General features: G+C 41.8%; 1 long non-coding RNA gene across 1 annotated transcript; it reads right to left on the reverse strand.

Moving 5' to 3' along the window:
• Positions 1-1,956: 1,956 nt before the first annotated feature.
• LOC137665094 (uncharacterized) lies at positions 1,957-7,463 on the reverse strand. The gene is made up of 3 exons (XR_011048443.1): positions 7,316-7,463; positions 2,968-3,074; positions 1,957-2,217 (listed from the first exon to the last, which is right to left on the reverse strand). It is a non-coding gene; the product is annotated as an uncharacterized lncRNA (long non-coding RNA).
• Positions 7,464-21,894: the final 14,431 nt, after the last annotated feature.

Here is a 21,894-nt window from a genome sequence, read left to right on the forward strand (position 1 = left end):
ATATGGATTCATCATGGTAACAAGTAGATTTATCCTTTTTCCCTGCCTCACCATGAGATGAGGTAGGAAGATATACTTAGTTCTGTTTTACACATTCATCTGATTTTTTTTACGTAGGAAGCCGATGGCAGAGACAGGAATTGGATGCAGGTAATACTCCTCATACGCACGCACTCTGCCCACACTGCTGCGCTCTCCATTTGGCACCTAAGGGGGTATTACATTTGTCTTAGGTATGAGAAGACTGATCACAGAATCACAGAATCACAGAATGTTAGGGATTGGAAGGGACCTCGAAAGATCATCTAGTCCAATCCCCCTGCCGGAGCAGGATTGCCTAGACCATATCACACAGGAACGCATCCAGGTGGGTTTTGAATGTCTCCAGAGAAGGAGACTCCACAACCTCTCTGGGCAGCCTGTTCCAGTGTTCGGTCACCCTCACCGTAAAGAAGTTTTTCCTCATATTTAAGTGGAACCTCCTGTGTTCCAGCTTGCACCCATTGCCCCTTGTCCTGTCAAGGGATGTCACTGAGAAGAGCCTGGCTCCATCCTCATGACACTTGCCCTTTACATATTTATAAACATTAATGAGGTCACTCCTCAGTCTCCTCTTCTCCAAGCTAAAGAGACCCAGCTCCCTCAGCCTCTCCTCATAAGGGAGATGTTCCACCCCCTTAATCATCTTTGTGGCTCTGCGCTGGACTCTCTCTAGCAGTTCCCTGTCCTTCTTGAACTGAGGGGCCCAGAACTGGACACAATATTCCAGATGCGGCCTCACCAGGGCAGAGTAGAGGGGGAGGAGAACCTCTCTCGACCTGCTAACCACACCCCTTCTAATACACCCCAGGATGCCATTGGCCTTCTTGGCCACAAGGGCACACTGCTGGCTCATGGTCATCCTGCTGTCCACTAGGACCCCCAGGTCCCTTTCCCCTACGCTGCTCTCCAACATGTCTGCCCCCAACTTGTACTGGTACATGGGGTTATTCTTGCCCAGATGCAGGACTCTACACTTGCCCTTGTTATATTTCATTAAATTTCTCCCCGCCCAACTCTCCAGCCTGTCCACGTCTCTCTGAATGGCTGCGCAGCCTTCCGGTGTGTCAGCCACTCCTCCCAGTTTTGTGTCATCAGCGAACTTGCTGACAGTGCACTCTATTCCCTCATCCAAGTCATTAATGAATATATTGAATAGTACTGGTCCCAGTACCGACCCTTGAGGGACTCCGCTAGACACAGGCCTCCAGCTGGACTCTGTCCCATTGACCACCACTCTCTGGCTTCTTTCCTTCAGCCAGTTCACAATCCACCTCACTACCCGATCATCCAGACCACACTTCCCCAGTTTAGCTGCGAGGATGCTGTGGGAGACCGTGTCAAACGCTTTACTGTAATCGAGATAGACCACATCCACAGCTTTACCATCATCTATCCACCGGGTTACATCCTCATAAAAGGCTATCAAGTTGGTTGAGCATGACTTCCCCTTGGTGAAGCCATGCTGAGTGCCCCTAATGATCCCCCTATCCTTGATGTGCCTAGAGACAGCATCAAGAACAAGTTGTTCCATCACCTTTCCGGGGATGGAGGTGAGGCTGACCGGTCTATAGTTACCCGGGTTCTCCTTCTTGCCCTTTTTGAAGACTGGAGTGACATTCGCTTTCCTCCAGTCCTCAGGCACTTCTCCCGTTGCCCACGACTTAGCAAAGATGATGGAGAGTGGCCTAGCAATGACTTCCGCCAGCTCCCTCAGCACCCGCGGGTGCATCCCATCAGGGCCCATGGATTTATATGATGATAATGATAGTCCACATGAGGGCTACATAAATGACAGGGAGAAAAAAAATGTAGCTACTGCTGCTATTTCAAGTGTTTAGTACATTTTGTTTATAGCTCTGGTCCTCATGCAAAAATGCACACAGCAGAAGTTGTAATTTTTTTATTATGTTACCTTTAATCAAGTGTAAATGCCATTTGTATTTGTGTAGCATACACAGCCAAAGCCAGAAGCCAGCCGTATTGCAGCTATCCTCGAGACAGGTTTTACAATACTACTGCCCTCTTTCAGGATAACTTCTCATCACTTCACCCTGTCTGATTTCATATATTTCAGAAAGCCCACGGACACATTCCGCAGTGGTCAATTCATCTCAAACACAAATAAAGAGTACATGGTACATTGGGGAGCTTTGTTTAAGGCACAGGTATCTGGTCCTGTTAAAAAAAAAAAAAAAAAAAGACAAGTTAGAAAACTTTTAACATAATCTGTAAAACCAACAATAAAGGATAAGTGTCTCTGTGTTCCTTAAAGCGATCTTACATGAGGACTGCAGAATATTGCTTTCTAGAAAGCACTCCTCAGAATTTATACACTTAAAAAGAAGAATTCAGTGAATTTTGGAATTACAACTAATGTTATCAGGAAATGTTTTCTTCTCAAACCACAACTGCAGAGTGAGGCCCGGTTCTCTTCTGACTGGTATTTATGTTGACATGAGTGATACTGGTTTTGATTTTGCACTGATACTAGAGTACACATTGTTAATCTGCATTTCTCTTAATTTCCAGTTACCCTCAGTTCCCATCCTCAAACAGATACAGAACAAAACGTCCAGGCAGACAAAACATGTTTTTTCAGGAATAGATGAGTGCATCTATTAACAAGGTTTAGAAAGCTTCAAGGCCAGTCTAACAGCCAAGAAGATAAATTAGAAACAGGTTGATATGGTTAAAGTTTCCATAAGACACAAGTCCAGGGGAAAAGAAAAAAAACAAAACCCTAATCACATACAGATAACAGCATCTGATGTTCACAATAGGATTTTGAGCTGTGTTAGATGGTTAGCGCCCAGCTCATGCTGTACATTATGTTACTAACTCAGAGTGGAACAGAAAACAGCAAACACAACATGCCAAATGTGGATTCCCTTAGAGGTAACCAAGAAATAAAAAATGACAACAGACCTTTCTTCTGTCCTTCTGTTGAAGTTTGGGTCTCTCCAGCGTGGCAGCGAAGTCATTTTTTGCATTTTAAGAATCTAGACTTTTCAAGAAGTTAGGCAATTTTTTGTCTTAAAAGAAGGGAAAAAATCTTAAGCAGGTATAACAATACTCTTACAAAGTGAAAAAAAAAGTTTGAATTCTCTTAGTCATCCTTCAAAAACCCTCTAAAAACTAAGGTTTGGGCAGTGTCTTTTTCAATGCACTATTGGTGTCTCCACATAAATTTTAAAAGAAAACAGTGATAGATACTTCATTGATATAGGTGACGCTAAATGATGCAGAAATAGCTACTTGATCAGGCACTTCAGAAGACTTAGACAGAGGATCCCAAGCCTACTTACATGAGCATGATCATACTCATAAGTGCAAGTGATTCCTGAGCTATTGTGATTCCACCATTCCATGTCCTTTGAACTTTGGCTGTGTGATGTTGCCTTCATGCTACGTGTACGCAGCACTAAAGGAAGAAATGAGCCTGCAGCCCGCCCCCCTGCAAACAGTGGTTATTCTGGTCCTAAAAGACGCTGAAGTTGGGTTCTGAGCGGCCATTTCTGAAATTTTACTAACGTCAGTATACACAGATGTGACAACTGTTCTTCGTTCATGTAGGGGAAATGAGTGTACCTGTGTCCATGTAAAGTGTCACATAATACAGCTCATTTTTGCCTGTATTAAATTCTGAGTCTCTCATTGCATGTATTCAAGGAATACAGCATATATTACATATTCACGTGGTTTAATTATAGACAGTGTCTGATATTCTACATTTGCTCAAAACTCTTATTTCTGTCTTGAATACTTTCTATTCATACTCTAAACAACAGATTTTTATGGCTTTGGCTTTTTAAAATAAATCAAAGCTACTTCGACATACAAAAGCTCAAACAATTGTAAGGTAGAGACATTTGTCAATTTTGAAGTGGGCAAGAAATTCAGATTCAGGAAAAAAAAAAAATCAGTTTGTTCTCTTCAACCTTTCCCTCCTATCCCCCACACTGGAAAAAGAAAAATTATAAACAGTTTCAAAATACAGATTTAGGAAAATAAACTGTCTAGCTAGGCAAATAAATGTTACTATTTCCTCTTCAGTATACTGCAGTTTATTAATGTTCTTTACATAAACAAAATTATCAACAGGAATTGCTCTTTTTGAAGTGGTAATAGTTTTGTTCTCTGTGCAAAGTTTTCATTGTGCAATCTGATTTTTTTATGGATCTGTTTTTAGAAAAAAAGTATTAAATTATTTTAAGTACTTGAGCAAAATTGAGGCATACCTACTTGATAATGTTAAAATGTCAAAATAATAATATTAAGTATTTAGAAAAGTCAGATTTACTTGCCTTATATTGGATTGGGATTTTTTTTCTTTTCATATATTTTATGTAAGTACCAAAACTAATAAACATTAAGGCTGATGACTTGTTCTCTGCTGTTGTACAATCTACCACTCTAATCTCAAAAGCACTGTTAAAATGGACAAAGGACAGACTTAAAGGATTTCCTGTGTCCCATAGGCACATTATGAATTCATTTTGCCTTAAAGACAAATAATATACAAACTTTTATAATCTACATATAATAGTGATTTTAGGAAGATAAAATTTTATGTGATCTTCTAATATTATTTATCAGATGTTAAAAGTTAAGAACTTATCATACAATGTGTGTAATTAAATCATAACCAGACAGCTAGGATTAGTTACAGAAATGAATGTATATGTAAAAAGCTTCAGAGATCGCATTGCTTCTTCATCACTTCAGTGCTTTTGCTGACAATGATGTTAGTAATTTGCAGTTTTCCTTTCTTATTCATATAAACAAACTTAGAGAAGAGATGGATGAGAAAATACTTATACAGAATACTTCCATTCCCTATGTGGAGTTTTCTTGCGTTAAAAAGGAACTTTCTGTATTTGCTTTATAATTTAAAATAAAGAAAAAATACACTTCACTGAAAGAATGAAGCTCTAATTTTCAGATATGTGGTTCACTCCTAGCACCTAATACAGGAAATGAGCAAAAAGCACTTTTCAGATTTCTAGCAATCCAACAAATGCATTGGTTTTTAAGCTTAAAAATACTACTTGCTGAGTATATGTACATGAAAGAAATCAAGCATATTTATGTAAAAGCAACATGGTCAGGATACCAGTTCTTTTCAGAGAGAGTATTCATTTGTAAAAGTTAGCTTTCTTCTTGGCAGTGTTGGAGAGGAATGTTGGATTTAATTTAAAATGATTAATGAGATTTTGTCAGACTCGCTGCCTTTACCACCACTGCAGTTTGTCAGCACAACAACCTGGGAAAACCCGGACGCCACTCTGTCGCCCAAAACAGCTTTCCAGGAAAAAATAAACCTGAGTAACTAGTGCCAGGTACATGTCAATGGTATTGTCTTTCAGCTGTTGAAAGTTTAACTCTAAGTTGGGACATTTACACATTCTGAGGAAGTGAACCTCATTCGTTATTTCAATAGTCTGGTTTTGACAGCGGATACCACTATCAGCTTAAGTTTTCAGAGCAGGCATAGCCTTTATTATTCACCTTATGGAAAATCCTATAATCCATGCAGACGAGAAATTCTTTAAAAGGAAAAAAAAATTTCAAAGCTTGTTCGGTTAGGTTTTTCTGGAGAAAGACCATCTATGCAACCTGTCTCATTTTTGGCTGTATTCCGTTAGGAAGATCTGATCTTCTGAGCCCTGCGCACACGCATAGGCTGCCGAGTGGCAAGGAATGCTGGATTGGACTCGAGGCAGACGCATCTGTATGCACATATGCTAATAGCCAAAACCTAACAAGTTCTCAATAGTTTTCATATGTAACCATAACATAAGAAAATGAGAAATTCTTTTGAAATTTAAGGTAGATGCTGAAAATTATTTATGATTTGTCTTTTTTGCTTTCCTTGTGAAAATTTATTCGGCTGGGCTACAGCTTGAGCATTGTGTTCTTCTTACACATGAAATACACAAAAACTGAAAAGGTGACTTTAATTTCAGAAGCAGCCTTCCCCGTCCAAGAAAACATGTTTGCCTGTGCCACACCAGTCTTTCTGCAGTCACATAACCCTGTATCAACAAAATGACCTTTCATTCACTCCTGTGGACCCCTTTATACATCAGTTCTATCCACTAACTCAGCATGCCAAAAATCCTGTGAGGCTTCAGAGAGATGTAAATGGTGGAAAAGACTTAGTACTGCTCTGCTACACCAGGCAGAACATCCTCCTTATGGCACATGATGCCACAGGTATCCTTTGCATCTTAGCTATTTCTTACATGTTAAAGTATTTTCACAACTGCCGTTTCCCTGTCTTCACATACAGAATCCAGACTAATTATCATAGTTACATGTAAAGCAATTGAATTGAAGTATATTTTTATAACTGGAAAACTTCTTAAGCTTACTTGCCTTCTGCAGCATTAATCACCTGCATAACAAAACGGGCAAGGAAATCACAGAACTGCTTTAAAAGTGCTAGAGAAGTGCATCTCTTGGTGTGCTTCTTAGTGACAATCAAAATCCTGCATTTTTTCCACATTAAATGTAGCTTCTAATTTCTATATTCCACTTCAGAATTTATATCAATAAATGCATTTGTTACTGTTCCATGCTGTCTAAAGTCTGACAGTACCATTTCTGATTTGTACTAGCAAATGCTAGATTTGTTGGGTTTTTTTGTTCTCCTGGCATAGCAGCAAAGTTTACAGTAGATACACAACTTTCCTCTATCACAGTAAAAATACGATAAAAAATGCTTGAATCTTTTTTCCCTATATATAAGGTTTAGGTATGGATAAAATACAGAAGTCACATGGTTAGTAATCAGCTTTTGTTAAAACTTTTTTTCAGCTTTTTAAAAATAAATGTATTAATATATTATTTCCTTTTCTTGGTATTAAGTGTTCACAGTGTACATTGTGCTGCATAACATATACTGAAAATCACAGCACTTAAAGGCTTAATTTGAAGATTTAAATGGTACATAGACATTGTGCTGGCTTCTTATATAAAGTAGATTTTATTTAAAATCATAAAGACCCTGAAATGTGTTGGGAATTCTTTTAAATGAGTATTATTTAGTAATATTAAGTTAAATTGTTAAACATAAATCAAGATTATGCTCTGAGTCTAAAGACACAAAATAGTAAAAGGGGAGGAAAGCCAAAGGAAGACATTTTCTTTGATAAGACTTTTCATTAAAACTAAAATTTTGTTAGTTTTAATGCAGATCGAGACAGAAGTTTTGAAGAAGTGAGATTAGTGGTTTCTGTAAAAAGATACCTGGTCCCAGCCCTATTCATACCTCATCCTCCCTCTTTTCTGCGGTAACACAACAGCCTTCCTGCCCCATCCAACAAGTCTGCTCCTCTCCACAGCTGTCCGCAGTGAGGCTGAGCAGAGCCTTCCTTCACAGCCTATTCTTCTCTTCCCCTGAAGATGGAAATGGACTGTGTGTAGTCTTGTTATTTTTAAAATATGAAGTGTTCTCTTAATGCTGGTGAAATAACAGGAACAAAAGAAAATAGCGGTTAAGATGTACTCTCGGTGAGTGTTGATATTTTTTAAGTAAAGACAGTTGTTCTATTATACAAAAGAAATAGAAAAGGAAGCTCATGTTGCCAATCATACAGCTTTATGTCAATAACTTCAATCTCATAATTATTCTAAAATCATCCTCAAATTAATTCCACAAATGCTGATTAATGGTCTTTAGTCTATTTTAAAAGTTGTTCACTACATACTTGAACTAAGCAGGATTTTACATAGAATATGAGATTAACACTTGAAGAGGCTTATCTACATTATCCTTATGTCTTCATTTAGCCCGCACCCAGGGCTCCACAACAAACAGTTTTTCTCTCACCCAATGTCCCTTCCCCAACCAAGGAAGGGACTCGGGAAAAGGAGGGAGACTTGTGGGTTTAAAGTTAAACAGATTTAATAAAATAAAGAAACCAATTTCAATGACAATCCAAAACACACAAAATTACACTTAGCTACAGAGTGCTAACAAGTTGCTCCAGGAATAGCAATCATTGAGAATAACAAAAACAGAGAGAAAAAAAGAGAGGAGAACAAAAAAAAAACAACCCTTCTTCCTCAGCAAGCTTTGCCTTTTGTAGTGAACTTGATGTTAATGATATAGAATACACCTGTGTGCCAGCCTGGGTCAGCTGCCCTGGGTTTAGCTGCTAATGGCCCTGATCACCATGGCTGGCCACAAACTGAAACAAAAATCTAACAGAAACTTGCTTCTATGAATTTTATCCCATGAAACCAGGACACCTTACAACACACCAAACAAGATACACCCTAGTGAAATACTGGCCCCACGGATGTCAAAAGCAAATCAGTAACTCACGGGAGTAGTCAGGAATTCATTACAGTCTGGAAGAAGCAAAAGCTTAGAAGTATCTTTAATGCCTCGCCTTCTGACAGACCCATGGTCTCAACACACTGTTTACGCTGATAAATGTCACTGTGTGATCAATTGTGACATAGCAGTATTCTCAAATATTTTTTGATAACCTATTCTCAATAAAGAGGAGAAACAAAAGCAGGTTGACCCTCTGGAGGCTACATGCTTACTACAAATAGTGCAAGTAATACAGTTACTTCATACAAGTAATGCTTTAGTCAAAAAGCATTTAACCTCGGAGAAAAGGGAAATAAAAACATTCAATGCCCATGATGCATAGGAGATCTGTAAAATAAATAGCAGTGTCCCACCTGTACAGGCATAGCAGAATATTGGTCTAAAAGAAAAGGTGTCTCAGTTTTAGTAAACTATAATCTAATTTTCTCAAGTGGTGATTGAAGTGCCCTTTGGTTTCACCTCCTTTGTAGCCAATTCTCGGGATACAGGTGTACCACATAATCTAGCAAAGGAGAACTTGTGCATTCATAGACTGATGCATAGTAATCTTTCTGCTCTGGCTGGCACTTCTCACAAACAGTCTTTGGTGAGTCAGTCGCATTGTCTTTGGAAGTAAGATCTTCCAGAAAGAGGTTTGTCACTTGCCATATCACACAGTTTAGAAGGTATGCTCAAAGGCAGAAGAAAGCCAGATTGGTTGGTTGGGTAGGGTTTTTATACTGTCAAGTATATGTATTGTATACTTCTCTCCCCCTTTCCTCCTTTTTCACTTTCTTCATTTCCAAAAAAGCTTGTTGATATCATTCTTAACAATCATTTATCTTGGCAGGGGAGCGGGGGGGGGAGAAAAAAAGAAAGACTGTGAATCTTTGATGGTAAAAAAATGTGTGAGTTTTCACAGTTTTTTCATAACACTAAAATACCATTCCTGTGGTTGCCAAGAATTTTTGTGAATAAAGACTGAGAACTTCATGTGAGCCCAAACTGATCCACTGATACCCGAGAACGGAAGAGACTCACCTTACGATTATCACTCCAGAAGGTCAGAGCATGGAATTGGTGTTACCGTGCTTACAAAAATATCACTTACATCAAAGTTATTAAATATTTACAGAATCTTCACCTCCTGCTTTAGTTATTGTTATTTATTTCATCTACTATTTTAACTGGAAATTGCCAGTTAATACTTTTCTCCCTCATTGTGTCAGTCTTATCTACCACAGATCAAGACAAGTTTCTGTGAAGGGACTCCATAATGCATTCCATGGAAAATAATACATCAGGTTCACAAGAATAAAGCTTTGACTGAGGAAGCTCTCACTTACATGTTGATAAGTATAAATTGTTATATAAAAATGAAAACAGCCTTTAAGCAAGAGAGTGATCCAATCCATTTTAAACACAAGTCCTTACAGGGGCGGTCTTAGACGTAAGCAGATGTAAGCAGATGAATAACCCAATCCCTATTCTGCTGACGATACACATCTTTAAACATGTGCTTTTGAGTTTCTGAGAAGCCAATGAAACCAACTTTCCATACTATTTATGTCTGCAAGACCCAGCCAGCTTGGAAAAGCAGCACCAAAAACCACTCTCATGACATGACTAGTATTTGGCTCAGGATTCTTAATATGATTTAACAGATGACAACCATGGAGTGAAAGTGAGTTAAATATCAAGTTCATTCTTATTAGGAAAACTTGCACAACAAATGCAGTAATTGCAATAAAAAAAAAAATATGCTCAACAATGGCTCCATAGAGGCAATGTAGTCACAGGGTCTCTCCTGAGGAAAACCAACACTCTGCTCCCCAATTTTACAAGCTTGTTTCACAGGTTTCACCAGTTGGGAAAAGCTCCCCTTGATACTCTCTGCCAAAGCACAGCTTCTACTCTCTGAGCATCATTCCCCCACCAGGCCAAAGCAGCCTAGGGCTTTCCTTGATGCTCACTATCTAGAAGAAGGGGCCACAGTTTCAGATCATGGCAACATAAGAACAATCACGCACCATTTCTGCAGCACTAGGCACTTCTCTGTTTCAGTGAAACTCCTAATTTACACCAGCTCAGAATCTGCCCTTCCCTTTCAAGTCCTGAAACTTGATTTTCTCCTACCTTGATATGTGACTATTCTCTCTGCATTACTGGGATGCTTCAGATCTGTTGTGCTCTTCATGCTATAAATTCCTTGTTCACACATCTTCTGCAAGCAAAAGGCTCGATGTCAGAGAAGGCACAAATTCCATGGTGTTCAGAGCTCATATTATCAAAAGATCTAAAAAAAAAAAAAAAAATTATACAGTGCATTTGCAAGGACTTATCCCTGGATACAAATATGTTTCAAATTAAAGTAAGACTAGAAATGACTGCAACATAAAGAATACTTCACTGACTAGAAAATCTGGTAAACTCATGTCTTGTCCAGGTATATCTATTGCATTGTATTTTAAAAGGACCAGGTTTCATGATTTTCAGCCATGTATTATTGAAATTGTGTCCCTGGCTGTAAGTATGATAGCATTTTTTTTAAGTCTTTACCTTGCTTAGACACTTTTTTCTTTCTCTTTTCTAACATTTCCCTTGCTGGTATTAAAACATATAATGTAACATAACGTAGCTTCCTAACAATACCTCCTACTTTTTCACTGTGATTTCCTGACTTTGTGGGGATCTTTCTAGATACACTTTCTCTTAGAAAGGCTTATAGAAAAAAAAGTGTAAATACTACAAAGTTGACAGGGTTTATATGTATATATTTATGCCTTGTATATATCCTAGGCTCCTGGTCTGCTCCCTTGCCAGTGTGATTGATTGACTGCGTCCCGAAAGATGTTTATAAGAACCGGCAGGTCCCGTATTTGTACAGCTCTGCAAACACCCAAAGAAAACCAAGCGCCCGGTGATCTCGCTGTTGGCTCTATTCCTGTAGCCTCGGATGGGAGTGTTACTACGGCGGTGGTTATAACTAATACCGCCGAGGAGCTGCCCTTCCTCCTCCTCCTCGTCCTCCCTGGGCTCAGCGGAGACCCGCAGCCGGAGGGATTTGCGCGGTCGCCGGCCGCAGATCGCGGCAAAGCGAAGCGGCCCTCGGGGATTGCGGGGGCGACCCGAGCAAATTAATCAGCTTGTCCTTGCTCAGGCTCCGAGGAGGCGGGGGATGGCGGGGAGGCGGGAAGAGCGGGGTCTTGTTTTTTCCTCCCCTGTTTCAGGAGAGTGCCCTGTCACCACTGGGTGACAACTGGGTCACTTTACAGCAGAGCCACTTGGAGCAAAAATAAAATAATAAAATAAAAAAGAAGCTGCCCACAGATTAGGGAGCCTTACTCCAATGTTCTATTTCTTTTAAAGCCCCGAACCGAGCCGAGCCGAGCCGAGCCGTGCTCCGCCCCGCCGGGCTCCACCTGCCAGGCGCAGGGCCGGGAGCATCCCCCTGCCCTAACCCCCCCCGTCCCGGTGGTCTTTTCCATGTGGATCCCATTATCATCATTTGCTCCTAGTATAAGGGGGATTAAAGCGATTAGAATGAAAATAATTAAATGATCTTTCAATTTACCCCTTCGTGCTGGTTGCAGGGAGACGGGACTCTACCTAGAGCAACCGAGACGGGGTTTGTGATTTCTTTTTGGAGGGGTTTATTTGTAAAGGAAAGGAAGAAAAGGAGGCGAGGGGGAAAACCCTCGCAACTGTCAACTGTTTTCCAAACACTGGATTAATACTGGCCAGACCTTTGTCGTAACGTGACCCTACGGTTTTCAAATGTGTTTTGAAACCTATAAGCGTTTGTTAAATCTCAGCGTTGAATAATGAAAGCAAAATAAAAACCAAAAATGTTCGGATGCTCTGGGGTTTTGTTGTTTTGGAGGTGGGAAGGTGGAGAAACTGTTTTGGGAGTTTGGTTGGTTGGTTGGTTGGTTGGGTTTTTTTCCTGCGACAAGCAAAATCCCCATATTTCATTATTTGGAATAAAGCCATAATCCTGACGAAAGGATTTAAATATTTAAAAATAACAGACGGATTTTAATCTGATGAAGGGATAACCGTTTCTTCAGCCTCTTTTTCAAGGAAAGTTTTCTGAACAAGTGACACAACTGCTTATATATATGTACACACACGCTCACACTATAGCTACGTGTTCATTTATGTCTCTTTATGAATCCATACCTCAATCTTTACTGTTTTCGTTTGCACGGATAAAATTAGCTTAGAACCATGTCCAAGAAAAGGTAAAAATTCAAAGGTTAATTAGTCACAAGCGTCTTCGCTTTCTTTTCTTCCTTTTTTTTTTTTTTTTTTTTAAGTAACGTTAGCCTTTAAGAGAATATTAGCATCTAGGGGCCTGCCTGGGGAAATTGGCGTGGTAGCTTTTCGATGACAAAAGAAGGGAGCCTTCCCAAAGACAGTGGAAGCTGCGCTGATTGACGCCCCACCTGGTTCTCCCAGCAGTGGCCCCTAGTGCACCCCAGCCCCAGGACCGGAGCGGGCCGGGGGCGCTCTGCCAGAGCGGGTGGCCGCTGGCAGCCCTGCCCCTCCGCGAAACCCCCTCCTGCCCCTGCCCACGGACGCGAAGTCACTGGAACCAGTGTATTAGTTTTAAAACGGGCAGAGACGGCAACCTAACCCACCCCTTCACAACTGAGTAACATGGAACTAAATTCAAATTTTAAACTCCCTCGAAAGGTCCGGTGCTGATGGAGGAGGAAGATGAGCCGGAGACATTCAGAAAATGCGAAGTTTACAGCTGTGATACCTCTGCTACCTGAAGGCACAGCGCCAGAGCGGGTAATTCCTTTTTACTAATTACTTCGTTTGAGAACGAGCAGATCAAAAAGAAAATCTTGTAGAAAGAACTTCAGGATCTGCAGAGGAGAATAACATTTCCGTGCTCCCTGCGTACCCGAAAATCCTAACAAAAATAATGTGGATGCTCTGCTCTCCACGGCTCTGAGTGCACACGTCTTGGGGTTGGTTTGGTTTAAAAGGTTCTTCTAAAGTTGAGAAATTGCCCTGCGGGGTGTTGTTATTTTTAAAATAGTAGATCTTTCAGGGTGAAATTTCAGTATAGAAGTTTCTTTGATTCAACGGGGAGGGAAAATCCCATTTGTTGTCAGAAGTTAATTTTCATCTCCTAGAGAAGTTACTGACTTTAAATATTTTTCTTTCCTCTATAAAAGTTATTGGCCTGCTTTCATAGTTACTAAAAAGTTTATCCGGCAAACCGAAGCCTAAATCCCGGCATTCATTTGGCAGTAACTCCTTTAGTAAATACTTATTACCGCGCAGTGCCCTTTGCCCGGTGAGTCTCGCCCACAAACAAGCCAGGCAGTGTAATTTCTACCCACTGAAGTGGTTATTAATGCCAAACCTGCGGGTGCGAGTCGCTTCTCAATCACCAATAAAACCTTTACTGCGGCTCGAGCGAAAGCATCTTTTGAGAGCAGGCTTCCAGGCGTGCGGTGCCTGGGCGCTCTTTCGCCTAATGCCTCTTTTCCTGATCTTATTACCGGTCGCTCCTGTTTTACTGTTTATGGACCATAAAAGCCCCCGCACGCCCCGCTCGGGGCCGCGGGAGGTGCGCGGCCGCGGGGCGCCCCGCCGGGCTCGTCCCCGGGCAGGGCGCGGAGCAGGTGGCCGCTCCCTGCGATTTTTATTTTTCCCCATTTTAATGCAAAATAGACAAACCCTCAGCTTTACTCCCACCTCCCCCAGCCCCTCCATTTCTTCACGGAAGAAAGGCAAGGAGCTGAGGAGGGAGGAGAAGTGCCTTTCTCCCGTGGCATCGCTTGCCGCGGTCGGCAGCAGAGAAAGCCCTTGGCCGGGCAGCGCTCCCTCCGCCAGCGCTCAGCGGCCGCGGGGCTGGGGGCGAAGCTGCGCGGCAGGAGGAAAGGGGACGGGGGGGCCGCCGGGGAGGGCGGGCAGCGTCTGCCGGAGGAGGCACTTCGCGTCTGCGCTGTTTCCCCCGCCAGCGCGGAGCCGGCGGTGCCCGTCTCCCAGCGTGGGACAGAGAGGTGCCGGGGGACAGGACCGCTGCGCTCCCCGCGGTGGCAAAGCCGCCTCGCCTCCGGCAGGTCCGTGTTATTCAGAAAACGCCGAGAGAAGGGAAAAAGAGAAGGAAAAACACCCCCCCCCCCCCCCAAAAAAAAAAAACCCCAACCAAACAAAAAAACGCCACTCAAACCAAAACAAAAAAAAAACAAACCACCACCAACAAAAAAACCCTATAGTGGCCAAATCATTTTTACCTTTCATGGCCGAGAGGGATGCCTTTACTCTCCCTTCTGGCGCGAAGGGCTGTCCTCAGAGATCCCCCGTCTCCTCCGGTAGCCGCTCCCTCTGTCACCTAGAATGACACACAACCGCGGGTAACAGGCAGCCGCTCTCCCACGGCTGGGGCTCGGCGCCTCGCAGCCGGGCCCAGAGCGGCCCCCACCCTCCGCCATATAAGGCTCACCGGGAAAGCCCCGGAGGACCCGCCGGTGCCAAACATTGTCCCCAACACTCCGGGTCATCCCACTCCGCCTCAGCCCCTTAAACACGGGGAAATCCTCCTTCTCCAACAATACCCTGGTGGATTTGGTGGTGTTTGGTTTTGTTTTTTTTTTTCCTGAGGGGACGTACTGAGACTGAGCTCAGCGTGCCCCCCCCCCCCCCCCCCCCCCCCCTCCCCCGGCCCCGACGTGTTGGGAAGAAGCCGCCCACCCAACGGGGGCTCCTCAGGCATCCCCCAGAGCGGCGGGGAGCCCCAGACCTGCCGAGGCGGGAGTCAGGCGCTCGGCCGGAGCCCTCCGGTGCCCCGACAGCTCATTAAAACCTGCTCTGCCACCCGCACGCCGCGGCCGGAGCGGCGGAGAGCCGCCTGCTTATTTTAGGAGTCAGGCTGGACGGAGTCCTTCCTGACACAGACATTTGATTTAAAACTGCTTCTGGAGAAAGACAAATAAATAACTTCTTCGGGAGGAGAAAGAAAAAAAAACAAAAACAACCCAAACAGAAACCAACAAAGCCAACCCCAAAGCTGACAGGAGCTACAAGCATTAAATACATGTAGGGACAGGAGAAAGAGCAAAGGTAAATAAATCTCGGTTACGTAACTGAAAGGCAGAAGCGAGTCCTTTGTGTACACAGAGCTTCAGGGAGAGGAAAACCAGAGCCCGGGGGACGCGAGGGGAGCCAGGGGCGCGCAGGGGCTCCCCTTGCCCGCGCCGCCGGCCGGAGATTTACCTTCGCCTTTAGCTCCAGCCCGGCCACCTCCCCCACACGAAGAAGAAAAAAAGGAAAAAAATATATTAGGAGGAGTCCAGTAACAAGGGAGAAAGGATGAGAGGCCGGGGAAGCTTGGCCAGCTGCGGGGCTTATTCACTGGAGAGGGTGAAGTGGGACGCGGAGGCGTGAAAGCGGGCCGCTCCCAAAACACGAGGGGGAAGCGTGCAGTGAGGCTGAAAAGGTGCAAATAAAAGCCGATGGAAGGAAATAACACTCTTTTCGTTTGTTTTAATCTGCAAATAGCCCGTGCTGCTCGAGCAGTGCAGTGGGACTAACGAAGGAACTTCTAGCTGGGTAAAAAGAGCAGCGAGATCGGCTTTGACAGAGGTTTTTGGTTTTGTTTTTAAACTAAGTGCTTTGGCAAGTGTATTTGTACTCATGTTGCTCTGCATAGAAGCCAAATGATCAAACTGGGTCCCCCAAATCAGTTATATCTTAATTATTCGGGGCAAAATCAAAAGCCTTCTAATTTTGAGCTAATACGATAAAGGACTGAAAATGAATCTCAAGACAGGGCTGTTTGATGTCTCTGGCATAAACCCACAAGTTTTTCTCCCTACATTTATAATCATACCCAATAATTCCCCAAACGCAGAGGATGATGCATACAACCAAACCATTTCACTGGAACTGTGAAGTTATTCACACCATGCTTGTTTGAAGAATTACTTTTGCTTTTCAGCATGAGAGGGTGCATAATACCAAAGGACACTCTGGACACATGCTTTTAGGCTGCAAATCTTATTCCTTCCTCGAATCCCTTCTACATCCACAGTAATTAATAACAACTGCAATTAACAGCTTCCATTTAATGTCATACAACATTCTCCACTCCCTCCCGGTATGATATACCGATTACATGAAAATATACTGGTGATCTGCAGTTTCCAGATTTCAGCATTACTACCACATGCAGAACAACTCTCAAGCATTTATTTTCTCAAATGTGATCTCCTAGTACCCCTCTCTGGGGCATCAAGGGGAGCTTTTCCCCACCAATCCTAAACTGGTTTGCAACAATTAGTCCTCTTCACAAGTCAGCCCATCCCTGGACACCAATTCCAGCATCATTTCCATCAAAAACAGCAGGGTAGTGACTCCAATGACAGTAGAACCTGTTTCATTCAGCTGTTTCAGTTAAGAAAAAAACAAGTCTGTTAACAGACCTGTCCTAAAACTGAATTAGTATGCACATATACATATTTCTAACAAATATCAGTACTTTTTCTGATACCTCTCCTGTATATTGTGGACGCAGTCAGAAGTGTCTTTACAACTGGTGTATAATATTCTTGATATGCAGGTGCATAACTGGGTTTACCAGGAATAGAGAGGTTGAAAAGGGACTGTTTAGTGTCATCAACACTATCCAGTGCCGTGCATACACTCCTAATCAGATGGTGCAACTGCAGAAGAGAGATGGCCTCTCACCTTACTCCAGGCCATCGCAACTGCAACTGCAGAAAGTCTTAAGAAAAAAGCTATCAATCACCTTCATCTATGGTCATCATTTCCTACTATCTCAATTTTTCAACTACCAGAAATAGTGTTTTGAAAATGCATTTTTCATGTAGAAATACAAAGCTGATCAGAAACAAAGTAAAGCTAATTTATTTTTTAAAAATGTGTAACCATTCGTGAGATGTGGAAGTGAAAACATTTAAGGTGTTTGCTTCAAAAATTAAAAAAAAATCTTCTTACTCAAGTTCTCAAATTCCCACTTTTAAAATTAAAGTGTATATTTCATTTACAACTTCACTTCTAAGGTTTACTTACAGAAATATTATTGGATTATTTGCTGCACAGGCAACTATGGTCTTTTTAAGAGGAAGTTTTGCTCCAAGAGGTCCCATTGGTGACTTGCAGTCCTCCCAACAGAGGAGGATTAATGCAGTCCTTCTGCATTAATCAGGAGTCTACGTCCTGCAGTTTAAAGCAGGGAATGGGTAAGGTAAACAGCTATAAATCCTTATGTCTTAGAGAGAAATCCTGCATTAGTCTATCATATGAGAGGGTAAGACAGAAAGTGAAGAGAGCCTTTTCTGGCTCTGTTGTCGTTATGGAAAGTTTCCACACTAGTCCTAGCACCAGGTGAGAGAGTGGCTGAAGCACTGGCCGATGTGGGGGAGAATTGGCTCTTTAGGCAAATGAAAATGGCAGGGTCAGCAGTTTGCTTACAGGAGAAATGTCATCTCTCAGGAACAAGTCAAGTCCGAAACCAGTACTTGTAGGCAATTGTAGTGACGGTCTGGCTGTTCAAAATGCTTGGGTTCCCTTCCTATTTTTCTGAGTCTCCAGTCAGACAGACCCTGAGTCCCCCCAAGTGGCCTCAGGTGTTGCTTACTGCTTTGTGCAGTGCAATGGTGAACCCGGGCACAGCACACTGTGGGAGCTTCCCAAAGGCTCATGAGAGAAAAGCACAGGAGTGCTTTCTACTGCCTATGGCCATCTACTGAGGCATTTCTCAGAGAAACCTGCTGCAGTGATATGATCTGCTTCCTCACCTTCTGGGATGGGACCATTGTGATTTTTCCTCTTGCATCTGCTCTACAGGGGCATGGAAATTTTAGAATAAGCATGAAAGCCATTTTCATGGCTGGACACTCGTGTATCAGATTCCCGCATTCCTGCTTTTACAGACTTTGGAAATATGTTCTGAGGGTGTTCGCATGAGATGGATGGTGAGCTGTTACCAAAATGAGACTATAAGTAGCCAGGGCTCCTGAAGAACCGTCCTGGTACTAGACCAAGAAGAGCTGGGAGGGTGGTGCAGAGCGACGTGAGCTGGTTTGTACAGCCAGTGTAGATGTCCAGAAGCAGCGTGTCTCCATTCTCCTGAGCCAACAGCCCTGCCAAACAGATTGTGAGCCCTGTGGTGGAAGTAGTACATCTTTTTATTCAGTCAATGCTTATTAGTTTGGCTATCTTACAAATTGTGGCTAGGCTGATTTTAGAAAGTCGCTATGTGCCTGTCAAGAATAGAAATAAAAGGAGTAACACACATACAAAATTGCACAATTGTATGCTGAGCTTTATTTATTTTCCTCCTTGAAGATCAGCTCAGCATATATAAATTTAGGAATATATCTTTGATGGTGAGATGACATTTGGACAAAGCAGGGCACAGCTAAAATGGACTCACTCTTTAAAGAACTGCATTTCTTTTTGTGTCTTTTTTTTTTAAGAAAACACCATGAGTACTGTCTTAACTGCCAAAAACTAGCTACTCCATTGTTACAAATTCATAAATACCATTCAGATTACTCTGTATTCTAAAGGGCCTCAGGTTTCAGCTCTATTTAACTTAAAAATGACTGATATGCGATACATACACTCTTTCAAAGAAGTATCTATGTGCCAAAGCCCTACCTTGAACTAGACTTACTGTTCAGGGCTCTATCCTGTTACAGAATCCAAAACTCAGCCATGGTTTAAAGTATTCAAATATTTTAGCTAACCTGAAGTTGCTGTTCTTTTTCCTGGCTTGATCTTGCCATTTTACCCTGACTACCAGAGGATCCTGGCATGGAAATGAGGACAAAAAAGAACTACTGAACTTTTATTTTCCTGCAATAAAATCTGTGCCCATGGCAGGGGATTTGGGACTAGATGATCTTCAAGGTCCCTTCCAACCCAAAGTATTCCATGAGTCTATGATTCTATAAATGTCAGAGAACATTGTGTTATTAGAGATGTTCCAGAACACATATTGTAGATAAATTAGCATTTTTCTCATCTTCCTGAAGTCAGAAAACCTCTTGATTTGATACAACACTCACTACCTTGATACTCAAGTGCAGATTCCTAGAATGATTACATAAGAATTTACAAAACCACTAAATTTTGTGTGACTTGTTTACGGCTGCTGAAACTTGCCTATGGGGACAAAAACTAAAAGCCATAACTATGGATTAAGTACAATAGAAGCTTTAGGATTTATGAATCACAGTTCCGGACTCAGATATTTAATTCTGCTTTCAATTTGTGTCCGTATTACTTCAATTCCATAACTGTGTATTTTTTGATTCTAAAGTTTCCTGTGTACCTGGAATTTGACTCCGAGTAATCACAACTAAACTCTGAGCCCAGCCGGGACTAAGAAGTATAAATTTCTCTGCAGAAATTCCCTGCGGTGCCTTATCCAAAAGACATCTTCTGGTAATTTCTGGATCAAGTTCCTTATCAACTGCAATTGTATTTACTCTAAATAAAAAGAATGGCACATGGTTGTGTTATTGTTGCTCAGCTCAGTCAGACACCCAGGAAATGGAAGATAGAGACTCAGTGCCTTTTAAAACTGTAAGGGCTCAAATAACTTTTTTTTCTTTTTAGGAGAAAGCACAATTTATGTGTTTAAGATAAATTTAAGATATGGAGTAGAAGTCATGGGGTTACCATGCCACTCCATGGAGTATTTTGACTTATGATTCATAACAAATGGAGCAATTTTGTCCATCCCTAGGTGAGGCAAGTAGAAATAGGTGGGGTTAAAGACACAGCCCTGCCCTCCATGTTTCTGCTGGCCAGTGGGTGTTTTTTGATCACCTAATTGCATCCTCGCGCTGGATGGAGGGTGAGGATCCTGCCGCACACCCTTGCTCTCCACTCCAAGGGGCAGGCACCGAAATTTCTTAGCCGAACCAAGACCCAAGCAAATAGCTGCTCATTACCAGACATCACCTTGCTGAGAAACCCAGAGGCAGCAATTAGGTGTTGCAGCGTGCAAATTGAAAAAAACAGAGCATTTCGAAGCCGGGCTGTGTATGCTGGAGGAGGACTGAAGCACCTCGTGAGCGGCGTGGAGTTGTGCGAAGGCTCAGGCAGCACCGACAGCAGCTGGAGAAACAATTGCGGCCCTACTTTTGGAAAGACGAGGCAGAGTGCCAGATGGCAGCTGACCAGAAGAGACGAGGTCTAAACAAAAGCCCTGAAAAAAAAGAAGAAAAAATAAAGCCCAAACCCTAAACAGGGAACTAGTCTTTTGGGGCAACACAGATTTCAATGAGAGGTATTTAAAAAAAAATGTCTGTGCTGTCTTGCTTTTCCAAAGGGCACATTTTGTCAGATACCTGCACCAAAAGTACCACAAAGCATTACCTACCTTATTTGTAAGTCAGAAAGCCACTAAGAAAAAAAAAGCTTTCTTCAAGGGGAGTTTGGTGTGCTGTTTAGCCTGCTCTGTCATTTTTCTTGTCTCTCTTCATAATCCCTATGCAACCCAGAAACGGCCAGTAAAAAAGAGAGACCTTCTGCTTGTTTAATTACTTCCTGAAAATTTGACAACTACTACCTCGGTCTCATTGGATAATCTACTTTTAAATTGCCTAGTCTTTCAAAGACAGCATAATTATTTGAGTACACTTACTTCCCTAGCTATACATCATGCCTATCAAAATTAAATGCTTCCAACATACCATTGCAGCTTTTTAACATTTCACTTCTGTAATACATTTAACAGTAAATTGATCCTATACTTCCTTTTCAACAATTTTTCATACCTTTAGCAGTAAAGCACAGTTAGAAGTTGGATCTTTTTTCTCTGATAAGGGAATAAAGTTATTTAAAGAATGCTAAAGAGATTTCTAAAATGCAAAGCCTGTCAGTAATGTTTGTGATGTTTAAAAATTGTTTCCTTTATTTCTGCTTAAAAAAAGTATTTCATTAATACAATTAATTTCTGAAAAAAATACGTAAGCAGACATAACTTCCTGAGTTTACAGTTTTGCTCTACATTCAACCAGAATAATAAATGTTATCTCAAAGGAATTGATGTGATTTTCCTTTGAAATTTTGTGAAGATTTTTTTTTCAAAACAATAAAATGATTTACAAAAATGAAGAGTGAACAAGTTAGTGTGCTAATTTAGCAGACTATTTCAATGACATTTTAACTGGTAAATATATCAGGTTTTAGAAATATAATTTTTCTGTCATCCATATGATTATTTCTGCTTCTATATCATCAGAAAACCAAAAATGCTCTTAACAACACGTATTGATTAATCATCAAAATATGCACTAAGCACATATTCAGGGCACAGGCAATGGGTGTGTGTGTATTTTTCAAAGCTGGAAGACTACCCCACACAGTACTATGATTTATCCTGTAAAGACACGGGAAGCTGAAAGCAGTCACGAATACAGACCTCTCTCCCAGATATTAGCATCGCTTTTGAGCATTCCTCTCTCAGGATATGCTGAATTGGAAGTGTTTTTTTTTTTGTTTATAGTGAGACATGTCAATAA

The sequence above is a fragment of the Nyctibius grandis genome, chromosome 6 (assembly GCF_013368605.1).
Source record: "Nyctibius grandis isolate bNycGra1 chromosome 6, bNycGra1.pri, whole genome shotgun sequence".
NCBI lineage: Eukaryota > Metazoa > Chordata > Aves > Nyctibiiformes > Nyctibiidae > Nyctibius > Nyctibius grandis.